Below are 18,356 nucleotides of genomic sequence, written 5' to 3'. Positions count from 1 at the left end.
AATGCATTTTGGAACAGGTACTGTACCCAGGATTTATGTCAATATGTGCAAGAACGGTGTGGGTCTCTCTGTCCCCAACCCACTTTGCCCAAGGACAGTGTGGATTTATGTGTGCCGTACCCACTTTGAGCATTTTCAACTTGGGTTCTGAGGCATGGGGGTGTAGTGTCCTCCAACATCTGACACTAAAATCTAGTTTGGAACAGGTATTGTACCCACAATAGGCTCAGAGACAGACCACTAGTTGGACAAAAGCAGGATCCACCAGCAACCAGACAGTGGATGAACAAAAATGCTCTGAGCATCCCGTCCTTTCCCTTTCTTTCCACTTTGCTCTCTCCCTTTCAAGTGATCCCCAGGAATTATGTGTGAACCCAGAGACAGATGTCTGGTAGGACAAAATTAGGGTCCTTGAGCAACCAGTTATTGGAGGCACAAGAATTGCCTTGCCATCCTGTTCTCTCCCTTTCAAGTGTGCCCCAGGTGTTATATGTTAACACAGCAGATTTGTCAGCCAGGACGTTACCCTGCAGACTCAATAGGATGCCCTCAGCAGCCACTCTACATATTCTGTGGAATTCAGAGCAGTCAACTCTGTCCATTCAAGGTAGCCTATTGTTAATTCCTCGAAGGCCTTTCACGCTTCTTTTTACTCCTATTCATAGCTAATCATTGACTTGGGGAAGATGGAGAGTGAATGGCAATTAGCCCCCAATTACTTCAAGCAGAGAAAAGTTGTCTTTTTGAAAGTTATTTTTCTTACTATTTATTAAAAAGTCCAACTTCACCATTAAATTTAATTTTTAATAAGTATTAAAAATAGTTATTATATTATTTTTAACTGCTCCAATTCCCAAGATTCAGTATTAGTGTTTTTAATCTGCACTGTGCTTGTCTAGATAAGACAGCTACAGTAAAAATACCTGTATGTGCCTTGTCACTTTACGGACTTGATAAAAATTAATTTTCTAAATTTTCCACTTTTAAATATCATGAACTCTACCTTTGTGGGCTACTAGGTGTACATAGGGATGACCTATTCATATTTGTAAGAGACAGGGTCATTTCCGTTGTTTGTCTGCAGGTTTAAAACTGCAACGATCAGGCTACAATGGTAGGCCTGAATCCATGTTTGCACTGCCATTGTAGCGGATGGCCCAGTAGATGCTACAGTACACTAGTAAGCAGAAGAAGCTGATGGACGGAGCGCTGAAACTTTTCAAACAATCACCCCCAGTCACAGATCTGGGTTGAATCCATCATCATTCTTTAGCTTACTTTGGCACCTCAGTTCAGACTTAGCTATATGCAAATCAGCCTTGACCCTGTGCCTCATGGGAACAGTCCAGCCCGAACTGCCAAGCCAGGTCTTCCCTGAAACGGAAACAAGCATCATGGGACCGGTTTCTGGGTAACACCCTTCATCAGCCAGATTAGCTTGAATCCAGTGGCAAAGTGAGCAAGGGACCCACGTCTGGGCATACCCTGCCAACTTAGGGCGAACAAAGCAAACACGAGGAGATGATGGACAGAGCGCTGAAACTTTTCAGACACTCACCCCCAGTTACAGATCTGGGTTGAATCGATCATCAGTCCACTAGTGGCAAAAAAGGCCCTGGTTACACCTTAAATCATAAACCCGTGACTACGAGTAAATAAAATATATCAATTAGGAATAAGCAAATTCTACCATAGTTATTAGGAGAGATTATACACTTTACTACTGTTTAGGAGGGGTAAATTAGACAGAGTTTTAAAGCCAGCAAAAAAATAGGGTCTGGCAAAAGACGAAAAACCAGGGATGGCCAGTCAGAAAAGGCAAATTTCCCACAATTATTCACTGCCACACATACTTTTCTCTGTGCACCACCTGATGGCCACATATAACAACTGCACAATGCCAGATTTTTTTTCCATGGAATATTTACTTGGTGGATGACATCGAAAGTTGGCTTTTGTATGTTTCTTCCACACAGAGACCCGCACCATTCGTGGTCATATTAATGGACCAACACATATGCAGACAGAGCACTGCACCTGCAGACACCCACATACACATAAAGCAACACATATATGATGACCTGGACACACCACCAGATCTACATGCACACATGTGTAAAAGATTAATATTGTTAAAGCCATCGCATCCAACAGAACAACAGATCTACAAGCACCTGTGTGCACAGATCTCCAAGTGCACATGCATACATTCTACCAAGCCTACTTACACTGATGCACACAGACAATCAGAAATACAGCCATAACAGCACATACAGCGATAGCAGTGATACCTATGCGTGCAGACCAACACACAAAGGCTCACACACAAAAGCACGCAAATGTAGAACCCTGCAATCAGGCAGAATAAAAACAGAAATACCAAGCAAAACAGGATTCAGATGGACAGATCGATGGACATACAGATGCCTGGATGCCTAATTGAGGCTGGAGAGACTTGGGCTCGATGTTCACTTAGTATTAAGCAATTCCGAGGAGGAAACCATGTGTGAGGTGGAAAGGTCTCACTGCTCTTTCATTGCTGAGTGGCACGCTTCAGGTTCCAAGCTTAATGTATACTTGCCGTCTTGACAATGAGCGACTGTATTTCACAAATACAATTCATTCTACATGCTGCTCATATATTTGGCATTTTGGAATATTCACTCATATGCAAAACAACCGTCCTCTTTTGGTGATTAATATGTGAGATTAAAGGTTGTTATATTAATCCGTGTGCACAGCATGCATGCAGTGCTGGGCTCTCTTTGGCAAATAATTGTAATAAAGTTTGGTGGCACAACGGGTGCTCTCCTCCCCACCCTGCCTGAATCTGTGCTTTCTTTCACCCAGACTCACCGCTGAAAACTATAGATGTCCAAAACAGCATTTGCAAAGCTGGGCCCCGTGGCTTAGTGGACTATTGTGCCCACTGTAGGGACCTGTGTTCAACATTATGGCCACAGGTTCAAATCCTGGTGTGTCCACTCAGCCTTTCATCTTTTTGAGGTCGATAAAATGACTATCTTTGAGTGGGGTAACAATAAACATCAGTTATTCAGCGCCAAGATACCTGTTGTGATGAATGCACACTTTACAAATACACGTCATTAACCTCCATTCCCAAATCCTGATGCGTGCAGTCTTCTGCATTCAACCAATTACAAAGCCAGGAATTTGAGAGTCCCTTACTCTCATTATATCTCTAGAGGTGCTTGTCAGTAAGAATTCTGCATGCGCCATCCGAGACTAACCAAAAATATCATTAAATTACTGACACGCTGAACAAATAAACATGTTTAAGACAAAATTAACTATAATAAGTTCCACCTGTAGTATTAGCATATTCATTATTAATTCTGAAAACTTATTAGATGTTGGTTTTCCTTTTGTTGCCATCTGGTAAGCAGTACTAAAGTTAGGTATCTACACAGCAGTATGACAGCCCCCACCTAACTTATAAAAATGACACAAAAACTAATAGATAAATATAACAGCCTTATATTCAACTATATATAAGCAACTCCTCCTCATTTTAACTTGGAAACGTTTTCTTTTTTAGGTCCGGCCTTTGAGACATCTTTAGCTACCTTGCCCTCGATTTTTTCTGGAGGCAAAATCATGTTTATGATACATGCATAAAGTCATTCGGCCACTGGGCTTCATCCATTGGTCTGTTAAAGTGCCTTTTACAATTTGTATTGGCCTATCACAGCACAGAGCATGGGACAATGGGTCAGCCCACTTCATTCATCGGCTCCCTTCACTCTACCTGGTGGAACAAAGCCTGTGCAAGTTGTTCACATTTGCATAAAAAATGTTGCTTTCTCTTCTGTTACAACAAACAAATGATGGACGGAATGCTGACAATGCATACATTCTCCCCCAGTCAAGAGATCTGGGTTAAATCCATCGTTCTTTTGCCCAGACGTGGGACCCGTGCTCACTACGCCACTGGAGTCAAGCTATCCTGGCTGATGACGGCTGATAGCCAGAAACCGGTCCTAGGATGCTTGATTCCGGTCCAGGGAAGACATGGCTTGGCAGTTCGGGCTGGACTGTTCCCATGAGGCACAGGGTCAAGACTGATTTGCATATGGCCATGTCTGAACTGGGGTGGCGTAGTGGGCAAAAGAACGATGGATTTAACCCAGATCTCTTGACTGGGGGAGAATGTCTGCATTGTCAGCATTCCGTCCATCATTTGTTTGTTGTAACGCTTTTCGCCCTAAGTGGGATGGGTATTCTCAGACGTGGGACCCGTGCTCACTACGCCACTGGAGTCAAGCTATCCTGGCTGATGACGGCTGATAGCCAGAAACCGGTCCTAGGATGCTTGATTCCGGTCCAGGGAAGACATGGCTTGGCAGTTCGGGCTGGACTGTTCCCATGAGGCACAGGGTCAAGACTGATTTGCATATGGCCATGTCTGAACTGGGGTGGCGTAGTGGGCAAAAGAACGATGGATTTAACCCAGATCTCTTGACTGGGGGAGAATGTCTGCATTGTCAGCATTCCGTCCATCATTTGTTTGTTGTAACGCTTTCTCTTCTGTGACACATCTGGTTCAATGTGTGTTTTATTTTTATTATATTAACTTTAAACACTGGCCATTTTATTTTGCCCTGTTAAATGGTGATTTATTTCCTGTCTACATTTTAGTTGCTGCAATAAAGTGCTTAATTAACAATCTAACACTCTAGCTGCCTGTAATGTGAGTAGTTGCTATGTGTTAATTTATTCTTAATAATCAAATCCGTGGCACAACTGAAGGATTTGTCAGGCAAAACAAATATCACTAATAAAACAACTGCTTCAGAGAAAGATTTTTTTATTTTTTATTTCAAGCTAATGGCAACTAAGCTTAGGTAGCTGTGTTTCCCTTTTATTTTGTGGCATGGCGTTTGAAATTTAAAAAATCAATGGGCTAAACGCCTCTCATCTATGTGCAGGTCAGTTGTTTGAGTTCCAGTGGGCCTTGAATAGATCTTTCGTATTACCTTAATTGATATACTCATACCATGCACTTGTCTACCAGCATCTAGTGCAGTTTGTGGTGGGAGCCTGATCAATAATCACCACTGAAGTGACGAAGCACGCTGGATATGACGTGGTTAGGCAGGCAGGACAGCCCGGATGCAGGCCTGGCACAGAACAATGGGACGCCCCTATCCAGGATGCTGAAGAAGTTTCCTCTTCGTAAAACGATTGTCTCTTTTTGTGTTCCCGAAATCTACCTTTGAAGATGCGGCCAGCAAAAGAGGAGAGGTGAACGCTCTGAACAATGTCAGCGCAGATGTCAGGAAACGTAGGGGCCAAAGAGACAAGTGACCTGGCACCCACTGAAAAGCAAAGAATGTGGCGCGCGCTTAAGAGCCGGGCAATGACAGTTATCCCGCCAGAAGGCTGTCTTCGAATAAATACGGTAAACATTTTATTTGGTGCGCCTCTCTATCGTCCCCACATGTAGAGTGTCTGAAACGGTTTGTCACGCGTCTCCGATAGTCCGTGCACATATGGCACACTGGTGCCTGTCCCTTTAAACTGCCCCGCTCATTAAGCTCGCAGAGGAGAAAAACAATGAAAACATTGATCAACCCCGGAGTAATCTGCAGTCACGCGTCTCTATAAAATGCCGGGATGCCACTGGAAACGGCGGTTTCTTAAAGCATTAACTTTACATTTTCCCTGCCTGGGTATTTTCCAGCCTTCGCATGCTAATAAAACGCAGCTCCCCAATGCGCAGTGGGAGTAATAAACAGAAATAAATAAGACTCGAGCTCTGATGGCTAAACTCAATTATGATGTGGTTGCTTCGGGTTTGTCGCACTTTCCTCACTTCTAGTGCTGCAGCCATTAATCACTCTGCAGCGAGAGATTTTTTATGGGACGTGAATTGCCTTTGCCCGCACAAAGCACATCAAAATAACAGTTGTTTGTGCAAATACGCGTGCTATAATTTGTGCTAATATTTTTCCCAGTTGTAACTTTCAGGCAGAAGCAAAGCCACCCACTCTGCCACATTCCTCACAATTTCATGCACTGAGCAGCAAGACGCAGATCACACAGCTGGTCCGGCGTGTACGCCAGACTCGCGCGCTCACGCTGTGCGGCAGTGTATCTGTACCACGGCTTTACAGCATCGTTCACCTACCCTCGGCTGCGGTAGCTCCTTTCTCTTGATGCGCTTCGCTCCTGGGTTTCACGCCCACTCCCGGCCGCCTGCAGCCCCCTTCTGCTGGTCCAGCTTCCCTGCCTCTTATCCCGGCCAAGCAGCGGACGCCCTGCCAAACCCAGGCCGCCTTTCTTGATCATTCATTCCAGTTGTTTTTGGAACCTGAGATTTTTGGGGAGAGCCAGGTTTCTCACATTTCATCACTCTGCTCGGACCTAACGGAAGTCGAACAGTTATTTTTCCCCCTCCTGCAGACAGTGTGCATGCGCTCGACACTGCAGCTTTCCCTTCAGGCGCTCAGATATTATATTACACGCCCTGGGCTGCAGCTTCCAGCCGGGTCCGGGCTGCATTTGTAAACAGGTGAAACAAAATAAGATAATAGCTTCTAAAACATCACGTAAAAGGCGGTGTTTACACCAGGCTGTCGCATCTTGTAGTTTCGTAATGTTAACACTGCTGTCCTTGCTTCGCTGCTGAAGACATCATGCAACACGCTGGTTCACAGGGGCGCCATGGGATCATTATAACGCCGGCACCCCCCAGGGAGAAGAGTAACCAGATGTGCAGCGTAAAGGGTTAGCAGACGACTCCATGTCAGCAAAGAACCAATGCTCCGGTCCTGGGCTTTTCTTTTACAAATCCGTGTTTTCGGGCGTGTTAGTTCAAGGAAATGATTAGGGATCGCAACTTCCGAAACACATTTAGGGCACATTTATGGGAAAGTGGCTAAGGCAGTGTTACAAGGCTTTTTGCTGTGGTGCCCACACCAATGTGAAAGGGCAAGAATGCACCATATTTATTAAATACAGTGCATTCCCGTCCTTCCCCGTGTGCACAGTTTGCTATCTGGTGTCAAGGCAGGCACGCTTGCACCGCATTCATTGCAAGCAGGATTGTTTCTGAGCAGGGAGGGGTCCCTTCCTGCACGAAAACAACCCAGTGAGGCATTTTGCAGTACACATGGAAAGAGGAAACAAGCATTGGCATAGCCAATAGGTCTCGCCTTTGGGACCTACCTTCTAAGTGTTTGGCCATGCAACAGTTGATGTTGTTGCACCAAGGATATTGTGCTGGATAACTAAACACTTATAAGGTCCCAAAGGCGAGACCTATTGGCTGTGCCAATGCTTGTTCTTAGTGCTTCTACATTGTCAATCTGAGGCTTAATAACACCATTGCACAACATGTATCCTCGATATCGAACTTGACTGGCTGCAAGAACGCATTTCGTCAGACTGGCCTTAAGGCCTGCTTGTTTAAGTCCCTCGATTATGATATTTAAGTGATGTAGATGCTCTTTTCAGATAGGGTTGAATATTTCAATATCATCTAGATAAGCATATGCAAATAACTCATAATGGTGTAGAGCTTATCCATAGGTTATTCAAAAATTGCAGGAGCCCCATCCAAACCAAAAGGAAATATTTTAATGCTTTAAAACCATTAGAGTGGAATCGCCTGTATTATATCTGCCTGGTTTCTATTCAGGTAACTGCCAATAACTTTTGATTAAATCAAGGGTGATAATATATTGGGCTTTTCTTAACTGCTCAATCATTTCATCATCCTGTGACACTGGGTAAGCAAAAGCGAACTGACACATCCTGCTCAGGTATCAAAACAAGTGGAGATGTCTATTTATTTTGTAACTGCTCTATGATGTTTGTTTTGAGCTTGTTCTTGCCACAGCTTGACTTTAGGCTTCAGGTATTTAGTAGGGAAATTCTTGCTGTAGATCTGGTTTGATCTCCATACAATGTTCAATCAAGTATGTGTTCCATGACAAAAAGGAAAATATATCTGTAACAGTTTCCATTTGTATTAAATATGTGTCCGCTTGTTTTCCTGTAGATGAAGCAGAATCAACCAACTGGTACCATGAATCTTCAAACTGACCTTTAAACATATCATCTTGTGGGGTTCGGAGAAAAGAGTATTTTTAAATACTCGGATGCAGGTTGTATCCATTTTTTACCAAATTAATATGGGAGGTTTGAATAGTAACACAATAAAAACACCACAAAAATATTGCACGCATGGTTAGAACAATAGATAAGATTTTTATGAGTAAAAGAAGACCAAAACGACAAAAATCCAATGTGGGGAACCGGATTTAAGAATTTTTAAATTCTAAATCAAAATATAGTGCTTAGAGTCATTAAGTGGCAAAGGGGGACATCTGGTTGCGCTAAACCGGGGTAAATCCAAAGTTCAGACTGACCAAGATGGAAAGCAGGCTGGCTACAGGACTCATGCAGCTCCCACTGAAAAAGTATCTTGGATGGAGAAAGTTTCAACGTTGAGGACTCGATGTGAGGAGTAGAGGAGGCAATGTGCCGTCATCAATCCTGTGGTGCAGGTGATGTGTTGGTTCTAATCCATGCAGTCAGTGAAGCCTTGTCAACAAACCCCTTTGCGATACACGCAATGCTTTGCTGTCAAGCCGCGCAGTCTGTCGTCATCGAGCCGCACAGTCTGTTAAAGAGATGTAGCTAGGCAGGTGCTGTGTCAGCATCAAAGGGCGATGCACAGGTTCCGATTGGTGCACAGTTAAAGATGTGTGGATTCTGCTGGGTCAGCGCATAAACAAGCACTTCCAAGGGCCAAGGACTGGATTGTCACCATTTGGCAAACCAGGACTCACAGGATGGCAAAGTCCAGGTGCTGTTGCAGGGTTGTAGGAAGTCTTTGATCGTCCTAAGACTTCAGAAGAAGCCAGCAAGCCCTTGGAGTCACTTTGGGTTCAAGTGAGATGGGTGCAGTCCTTTTCCTCAGTAGGGCAGAGGGTAGCAAGCAGCTGGCAACATGCCTCACATTAGAGCAGAAAAGCAGTTCTTCCAGAGCAGCAGTCCAGCAGGGTGGCAGGCTTTGTAGCAGCACAGCAGTCCTTTTCCTGGCAGAGTTGTTTACAGGTCCAGTAGTGCACTGTCTTGGTAGGGTCAACAACCCGGTATTTAGAAGAAGAGTCTTTGAAGTGCACACAGGTCCTTACTTCTAAGCCCTGGCTCCAGACTCTCAGAAGGGAATAATAAGCCCTTTGTGTGGGAAACAGGACACTGTATATTCAGACTTTGAAAAGGGTGGAGAGGTGCACTCCCAGATTTGTCAGTTTCAATAATAATGAAAGTACAGGTCCTTCCTGAGGAGTTAATTATTTTATGTTCCAATAAATGGTGAAACAAGCCTCAGCCAACGCGTTTCGTTCAAACAATTGAACTTCGTGAGGGCTGAAAAAAGTATAACATAAATAACATAAATATACACATATATAAACACTGGCACAGAAAATAAACAATATTTACAAAAAAAAAAAGGGTGGTGTTAAAAACAAAATATACAATACATGAACACAACACGGAACTATACATCAAGAATGGTGTGAACTGTATGGTGTGAACCATACAACTGCTAACCATTATTAAATATTTATAAAATCGCAAATTGATTACACAGGAACAATCTTATGGAAAGGGAGGATCTCCAACACCTTATATCTATATGCCTCTGTATGCAAAGTGGTGTTGAAATGACCAGGGTGTGGTCCGCTCGTAACGCTTATATGTATAGTGTCTATGAAGATGTCCTAGTTTGCATATGAACGTGAAACGGTTTTAGACAAACATGGTGGGAACGGGCAGAGCAACAGGGAAGCCAAGTAGTCTATCTAAATACTAAACAAGATCATGATTAATAATGAGGCATCAAAATGTGCTGAAAAGCGCGAACGAGGGGTAAAAAGGGCTATGGCTTACATATGTAGAAAAAGCAGGTGGCGGGGTCGATACAAGTTGAAACAGAAAATAGTGCAGATAAACAGAATTTATAATGGAGAAACCCAAACTTCCAACATAAAGAAACAATAAGGTGGGGTCTGTACGTACCACAGCAATAAATGGGCAAATTGTGGTCTATGGATCAAAGGTGTGGAAATGGTCGAGTCACTAAGTCTGGTACTGGATCGTTGAAGTCCCAGTCAGTGACTCCACGTGCAAATTGAGCGTCCTTGATAAGGTCCGAATAGGTAACCTGCGGAAAGTTAGGTGAGTCAGCTAGGAATCTACAGTCGTTACAGGCACATTAACAGACAAGCGTGTGGATCTGTGTTTCGCGTAAATTACATACTCCTTTTGGTCATGTTGACAGTGTGGCAATACACACTGGATCAGTGTATTAGTTTAATTTGAAAAGATTATATAAATCAATAGCGAGGTTGCTGGGCCTGGTCAGTGAGAGAAAGTGCCGCATAAGCTTGGTAAATGATAGCTTAAGTATGATCGTCATGGAATGGGGAATAAAAGATGGCTGGCTGTGAATTTTTGAGTTATAGGTTAAAAAGTGGCGAGCATAGAGAAACACTGGATCAGTGCAATATTCTATATGAAAAAATGGATCAGGAAGGTGGGGGGGTGGTCAATAAGAAACAAACAAACAAACCCCCGTGCTGCACGAGCATTCCCAAGCGTGCTTTTTTGCATGATAGTAAAAGCACGATCGAGAAAGGGAAAACCATGGCGGATGGTCGTGAACTAGTCTACAAAGCAGGGCGTGTGGAAAAAGGTGGAGCGCATTTATGAAGGGCAGAAACGTTAATGATCCATTCTTAGAGGCCCACATGGAATTATCAAAGCTTGAAGTGCGCCGAGTATAAGATGCATTTGCTTAGAGCCTGGTGGTAAAAGGCCGTAAACGTACCCATAAGGAAATGCATAGAAGGAAGGAAAATGAGCGCATATGCCCTAAGAACCAGAGAGTACATGATCATCATTTAAATGACCCACACTACTGTATACAAACTGACACTGCGCCGCTCTTACCTGGAGCAGTTAAAGTAGAGAGCTCCTTCCCGATGTCAAGTCATTGCATTGTGGTGTCCATATCGTGGTTCAACAGATCAGTAAATAAAGGTGCAGGATGAAAAGCGCACGAACGAGGAGAACTAATGAGTGTGAACAAAGACTCCGGGAAAAAGATGTCTGCACGGTAGGTTCACTATCTACTAGGCATCCTGCGTGAGAAAAAAAACGTCATCGATGCAGTTATGCGTCTTCATGTCGTGCTGCGTACCTGTTGTGCCAAGTACACGGTTAGCATGTTAACCAATGCAGTTATGCGTCTTCATGTCGCGCTGCGTACTTGTTGTGCCAAGTACATGGTTAGCATGTTAACCGGGACGCCGAAATACAATGAAACAAGCATTGGCCGTACGAGCGGCCGCGAGACGCGATCTGTGGGGGGGAATGGGGGAGAAGCGGGAGTTCTGTGCGTGCACTTGGCGCTTGAAATAGCAGCAGGGAAGGGGGCGGAGAGGAGGCTCTGAGGGAGAGCGACGAAAAGCCATATGGCAGCTTTGCGCACGTGCATGCCTTGTGCACTGTAGCTCTATGCCAGCGGTAGCACTTTGAAAACTCCCTTACTAAATGTCTCGCTAGCAGCGCATGCGCGCTGGCTCAGCGAGACCTAATAACGAGGAGAAATACTAATATTTCTCCTCGTTACGCCTGCTCTGCGTGGGTGTAAAGGTTTGGCGCTGCTTAATGTTTATGGTATTAAGTAAATCTGGGGCAGTGTCAAAATCCGTGGGTGTTGCAAGGGCTTTAAGTCGGATTAAAAAACTTGGGGGGGGAATTTCAAGGGGGCGTGGCCAGTGTAGTTAAGGACGTGGCTTAGAAATACCTAGGCTAAAAACCTGTGCTTAGCATAGTGTGCCACTCAACTGATATTTTAATGTTTCTGTCATTGCATCCTGATATCTAATACAGCAAGTACAGTATACCTACAACAAGCCAGGACTATTGGATTTGCCAATGGTTGTTAGTTGCATAAGATAAATATGCAACAACTATGGCTTCGTTGTATATAATATTGAAAAAGCTTCTGTTCTGAAATGATGAGACTATGAAAGACCTACAACGAGTCTCTTCGACGTTACATCAAAGGCAGTGATTGGGGCTGCTGATGAAGAGTTAATATTTTTTTTTCATCCCAAGGGTGAGGGTAAAAATGGCAAGCCCGATAGGGACCCATAGTAGCACCTGCTTTTTAGAATTGTCGGTGCTGAGCACCAGCAGGACGTGGCCCACTTAAAGGCCTGGGTTTTGCGTGGAAAAACCCACTGCAATGCCCTTGGAACTACTCCCTGGCGTTGAGTAGGGTGACGCAGTGGTTTGCGGTGCACCCCCTTACTCATGATTTATGAGGCCACTCAAAGCCATACTGGGTGGCTTTGCTTGGCTTCATAAATCTTTATAAGAGCCCTGTGTCACGCATTCAACACTTTATGTGATGCTAACATGATACAGGGCTCTCATAAATAAGCCCCTTAGTTTTGGAGTGACAGCCCAAGGCTAGAGCACCACATTCATGGTGACATGGCATCACTTGGCAACCTTAGCAGTGTAGACTCTTCTTTTAGCCATGTATGAGTTTGCTGTGTTTACTAGATCACTTCATAATTTTATATACTGTATAGGCCTGGGCGAAATTTAATTAATGTAATTCACATGAATCTGGGAAATTCAGGTTATGCTTGTTAAGTAAAATTCCTGAAATTAAGCCAATATGCCATACCGCAAAATTATGCGCTTTTCACTGTAAAAATTTACAGCGAATGCATGGAAGCAACAGAGTGTGTGTAGCTTTATTGCACTACTTACTTACTGCCAAAATACACCCTGTCGTCAAAAATTGACACAGGACACATTTTATGCTAATGTATAGTACTACATGAAACATTTGCATTTCATGTAATTGTATGTAATTTCACTTCATTTTTTCCAATTGTTCAATAATTACACAAAAGCTAATTATGGGAATTTTGTAACCAGTAATTGTAGACGTGCATTGTTAGACCTGGCACCATTGGCGTGGGTCACCCTTCCATTTTTGTCTGTGCCTCGATGTATTTTTGTGCTGGTGTTAGCTGGTCAGGGCCCTGTGCCACTGCCATCCAGTGCCACAGGGCAAGTGCTCCCTATGGGAAAATGTATTATGTGAATTGACTTCCATGTTTGGCTATTTGGTTTACTACCAGTCCCTAGTAGAGTGCACCAGGGGTGCCAAGTGCTTGTATATCCAAATGCTGCTAGTGGGCTTGCAGCACTGGTTGTGTCACCCACAGAAGCAGCCTGGTAAAATGTGTCTAAGGTCTGCCATTGCAGAACCTACATGCAGTCTGGTACTGTCATGCTGACTGGGCAAATGTCCCCACTTGCCAGTCCCTAAACCTTCCCTTACCTTCATGTTAGTCACCCCTATGGTAGGCCCTAGGGCAGGGTGCGTTGTAAGGATAAGGTACCACATGCCCTGAGGTGTGTGGCATGTCCTAATAGTGAATTACAGCCATTTTCGTTTTTCACTATTGTAAGGCTACCTGCTCTCCATAGGCCAGAAAGGGCTGCTAGATTATAACACTCTATAATCCTAGCAGGTTCAGGAAGCATGGTAGAAAGTCATGTTTAGTATGCCTGAACTCAGAATAATAAAATACATCTTTTAGCAAAGGTTATTTTAATATCCTGGGTTTGCAAATGCTACTTTTAGAAAGTTAGCCTTTGCGTGCCTAACCATTTCAGTCCGCCTCTGGAGGGGAGGGCTATCTTCTTTGTGTGTAGCTTGAGTGACAGGGCTGGGAAGTTCCAGGAGACGGGCTGGGGCTGCCAGGTGGTGAATAGAGAGATTACACCAGGATGGGTGGGAGGAGTGCACCTTGACTCTGAATAGGGCCGTGCTCTGCCCCCACAATGCTGGCTCCACCCCCTGGGGAGCGTCTGATGTCTCTGCCCTGCCTGCTGAAAGAAGAAGCCAGAGTCCCAACAACACAGTGCTCCTCACTGAAAAGAACTGGACTGGGATTATGCAAAGGCTCCCCTGGCCTGTAAAGACAAAAGAAACTTGGTATAAATGTAGGAGTCCTGCTCCTAAGAAATCAGATCCTGATTGAACCACGAAGAAACTCTGCCTGACTAGAAGGACCTGGAAGAAGCTGAAGGAGGAGTAGCTTTCCCTAACCTGGGGGATTGGCCTGCAGTTGGTGCCTTGCTGAGAAAGGAGAGGAAAAGACTGAAAGAGACTTTGCACTTTGTGTTCAACAATCTCCAAGGGCTTGGAAGAAGAGCTGGCCCCCTGAACTGAGTCCCAGGACCATTGGACTCATCTGCCTTCCAAAATTGAGTTGCCTGGACAATTCTTGCTTGTTTCCCGCTGGATTTGGCCCCGGTACGACCCGTACCCCATCTGCCGCGAAGCCGAGTCTTTGCCGCCCGGCACCGTGTGTCTACGCTGATTTAAATGCGTTAGTACGCACCGTATCCCTCCCGGCCGCATCGCACCTAACCTTCCCCGCCGATGTGAGTCGTACACCCCTGGCTGCCTAATCCTGTACGCCGGACCCAAGCTTCGTTGTCCCGCAGGTACGGTCCGTATGCTGCTAAGTCGTGCTGCACTGTGCCGTGCTCAGAGCCGAGACGCTGCATCGCACCGATCCTCCCCGTACGCTGTACAGCGCTGAGAAGTGTCGCCGCCTATCCACACCGAAGGTACGGCTCGAACGCCGAATGCCACGGACTCTGCAAGCTGATCTGGGCCATCCGCATGTATCCCTGAAGGTCCCGTACCAACGCCGCGTCCCGACGCCGCGACCCAACCAGCATCCGAATACGCTGCCGAACTACGACCCGGACCCATCAACTTGTCCCGCACTGTCCGTCGCGGACCCTACAACACCAAGGTACTTTGCTCGGTTCGCACCGCAGCGTGCATGTCACGGACCCCGGAGTCCGCAACGATTGTTAGATTCGTACTTCCCTTGTTTTGAAGGCCAACGAGTCGCACATCCAGGTACGAACCGTACAGAGCCTTGACAGAAGCGTACTTATGTGAAAGAAGCATATTTTAACTAAAAGAAGCCTATTTTTGCATTTTAAGCCTTTCTACAAGAACATTGAACTTTAAAATGATACTGTGGTCATTTTATTCATTATTCTGGTATTGTGCTAAGCCTTATATAAAGAAAACTATTTTTGATACAACCTTGACTGGTGTCCATTTGTGGTGTGTCATTGTATTACTGTATGTGTTCACAAATGCTTAACCTATGACGCCCTGAGAATAGTCTTGACTGCTTGCGCCACACTACCTAAAGGGTGAGCAGGGGTTATTTGAAAGGGGGATCCTCTTACTCTGACTTAGAAGTAAGAGTCCCTGCTTGTCACAAGTGTATACCTGTGCCAACCAGAGATTCCCAATTTTAACATTGGTGGCAGCGGTGGGATTTGAATTTGCATTTGTGATTCACGTACAGTAGTTGAGTGAACACCACGTAGTGAGTTCAGACCGATAACGCAGCCACACAGTATTGATTTTTGTTTTTGCTGAAGAATCTCCACTTTAAGAAACCATGCCTAGCTTAGTCAATGGAGGCAGAACGGCCTCTATATTCTCTGGGGTTGATGACATAGATTGGGAGGAGAGGGCACTGCTGAGGTGCACAAGTGAAGTCTTGAAAGGATACCTCTCCAAGTACAGAATTAACCAAACTGGATTGAAAAACAAGGAGCAGTATACCAAGGCGCTGAGGGCCTGGTACGAATCCAAGTTCCCAGAGAATGTGCTGGAGGTGATACTGCCAGAAGGTGCTTCTGAGCCTGGCAGAGGCCTGTCGCCAGAGGAGATGGCCGACAGGATTGCTGCAAGAGCACATGAAGTGGAGATGGCAAAACTGCAAATGGAAATGGAAAGACAAAGGCTGGCCATGGAGCATGAGGTAAAAATGAGGGAGTTGGATCTCAAGGCCAAGAGTTTAGACCGCTCTCCCTCTGGTGGCAGCAATTTAACAGAGTCAAGGGTGCACATTCCTAAAGATTTGGTGAAAGAGTATTACAAGCAAGATGATATTGGGCAGTGGTTCAGGGCCTATGAAGTTGCCATGTCCTCCCACCGGGTCCCTGAGAGAGATTGGGGAGCGGGGTTGTGGGGAAGGTTCCTGAGTGAGGGGCGGGACACACTGCTGGATCTCCACTCTGATGTCACCACATCCTATCCACACATGAAGGAAGCTCTGATGACAAGGTATGGGTTAACTCCTGAATTGTACAGGCAGAGATTTTGGGAATGCACCAAGAAACCTGGTACCATTTATGTAGAATATGTGACTTCTTTTTCCAGAGCGCTAGATGGTTGGGTGAAGGGTAGCAAAGTAAATTATTACCAAGGGCTGTTTGATCTAATTGCATGAGAGCACTTGTCTGATAATTGTTTTCCTGAGCTACGCCAGCACCTGATCGATAGCAAGCTGACTAACCCTAAGAAGCTTGCTGAGGAGGCGGACCGCTGGATCAGCACCAGGGTCCACAAGGGTCCCGTGGGAGGCCCCGCCAAAGGTGGTCAGGGTCCCCAGCAGAAGAGTGGGGGGGACAAGGGTAAACAGAGGGAGTTCTACAGAGGGCCCCAAAGTAATTCCCAGGGGAACCAAGGGAAAGGTTCTCAGCCACCCCTACCCCCGAAGCAGACCGGGGCCCCGACAGGTAACCCTGTTCAAAGAGGGCCCCCCAGATGTTACAAGTGTAACAACCTGGGGCACTATTCCATGGATCCCAAGTGCCCCATGTTTGGTAAACCAGCACCCCCTGGTGCTCCACCCCCCAAGCAGGTGGCTAGTGTAGCCTTTGGGAGGGAGGTAGATGTCCAAGGGGAGGGGGATCCCGTACAGATGACCCTAGTCTCATTAGGAGACAGTGAGATGGTCGCTGAGGCCCAACTGCCCCCCAAAACTCAAAAGTATGGGCAGTGGGTGACCATAAATGGCAAAAGGGTGGGGGCTCTTAGAGATACAGGAGCCAGTGTGACTGCTGTCAAGCAACACCTGGTGTCTCAAGAGCAGGTGGTCCCACACGCATTCTGCCGTGTTGTCAACGCTGACAACACAGAGAGTCATTGTCCAATGGCTTAAGTTCCCTTTGAGTGGGGGGGGGTCTCTGGTACTCTGCAAGTCGCTGTGAGAACTGCCATGCCTGTAGACTGTCTCCTAGGGAATGATTTGGAGAGCTCCCCTTGGGAAAAGGTGGAGAAGACAACTCACCTGAGGTTGGTGGGTTTACCTGATTGGGCGTGCGTGACCACCCAGTCGATGGCAGCGAGTAGGGGTGTTGAAGGGACCCTGGAGCCTGAAGGAGAGGCCCAGGAACCGGCCTTAGGGAGAGGGCACAGGAGGCACGGGAAACTGGCTCCTACAGTTCCCACGGCCCAGGAGGAAGCAGACCTTGAGGGGGATGCCCTGGAGCCTACCGGGGAACAGATAGCTGAACTGGGGGACCTGCCTGAGCTGACCCATTGGCAGCAAGAAGGAGGCCCCACCAGGGAGGAATTCTGCAGGGAGCAGAAAGAGTGCCCCTCTCTAGTGGGTATGCGGCAGCAGGCTGCAGCCCAGGCCAATGGTGATCAGTCCGGTACTCACTTAATCTACTGGGAGAACGACCTCCTGCACTCAGAGCCTAAGGTTGCTGAACCTGGGTCAGCCCGTGCGCTGGTGGTACCCCAGAATTTCAAAGCCTTCCTACTGGGGCTGGCTCACGACGTTCCGTTAGCAGGGCATTTGGGGCAAGACAAGACCTTCGAAAGGCTTGTCACCCACTTTAATTGGCCTCAAATGCGCAGGAGTTCTGACACTCACTGCAGGACATGCCAGACTTGCCAGGCAAGTGATAAGAGTGGAAGGACGCTGAGGGCTCCACTCCAACCTTTCCCTGTGGTTAGTACCCCATTCCAGCGAGTGGGGATTGACATTGTTGGGCCACTGGACCCCAAGACAGCCATGGGCAACAGGTTTATCCTGGTCTTGGTGGACCATGCCACCCGGTACCCTGAATCCATCCCTCTAAGGACAGTGACGGCCCCCGTGGTGGGACGGGCACTGATGGGAATTTTCTCACGAGTGGGATTCCCTCTAGAGGTGGTGTCTGACAGGGGGACCAATTTCATATTGAAATATATGAAATCCCTTTGGCAAGAGTGTGGTGTGACATACAAGTTCACCACCCCTTACCATCCCCAAGGAAACGGGTTGGTTGAGAGATTCAACCGAACCCTGAAGGGCATGATTATGGGCCTTGAGGAGCCCATGAGGCGTAAGTGGGACGTCCTCTTACCATGCCTTCTCTTCGCGTACCGTGAGGTGCCACAGAAGTCT

At 46.2% G+C, this 18,356-nt stretch overlaps 1 protein-coding gene across 2 annotated transcripts in view; it reads right to left on the bottom strand.

The window, feature by feature from the left end:
* GAS2 (growth arrest specific 2) overlaps positions 1-18,356 on the bottom strand; it is an 851,053-nt gene that overhangs the window by 755,525 nt on the left and 77,172 nt on the right. Inside the window, exon 1 of one of the 2 annotated variants that reach the window (XM_085643621.1) lies at positions 6,152-6,637. The exons of the other annotated variant lie outside the window; for it this stretch is intronic. The gene's annotated coding sequence lies outside the window, so the exon portion shown is untranslated. Of the gene's footprint in view, positions 1-6,151; positions 6,638-18,356 lie in introns of those variants that run through there. 2 annotated transcript variants of the gene reach the window in all.

The sequence above is a fragment of the Triturus cristatus genome, chromosome 3_1, assembly GCF_964204655.1.
Source record: "Triturus cristatus chromosome 3_1, aTriCri1.1, whole genome shotgun sequence".
NCBI lineage: Eukaryota > Metazoa > Chordata > Amphibia > Caudata > Salamandridae > Triturus > Triturus cristatus.
Note: the sequence above shows the minus strand (reverse complement) of the source record. Positions and strands in the feature narration are given on the sequence as shown.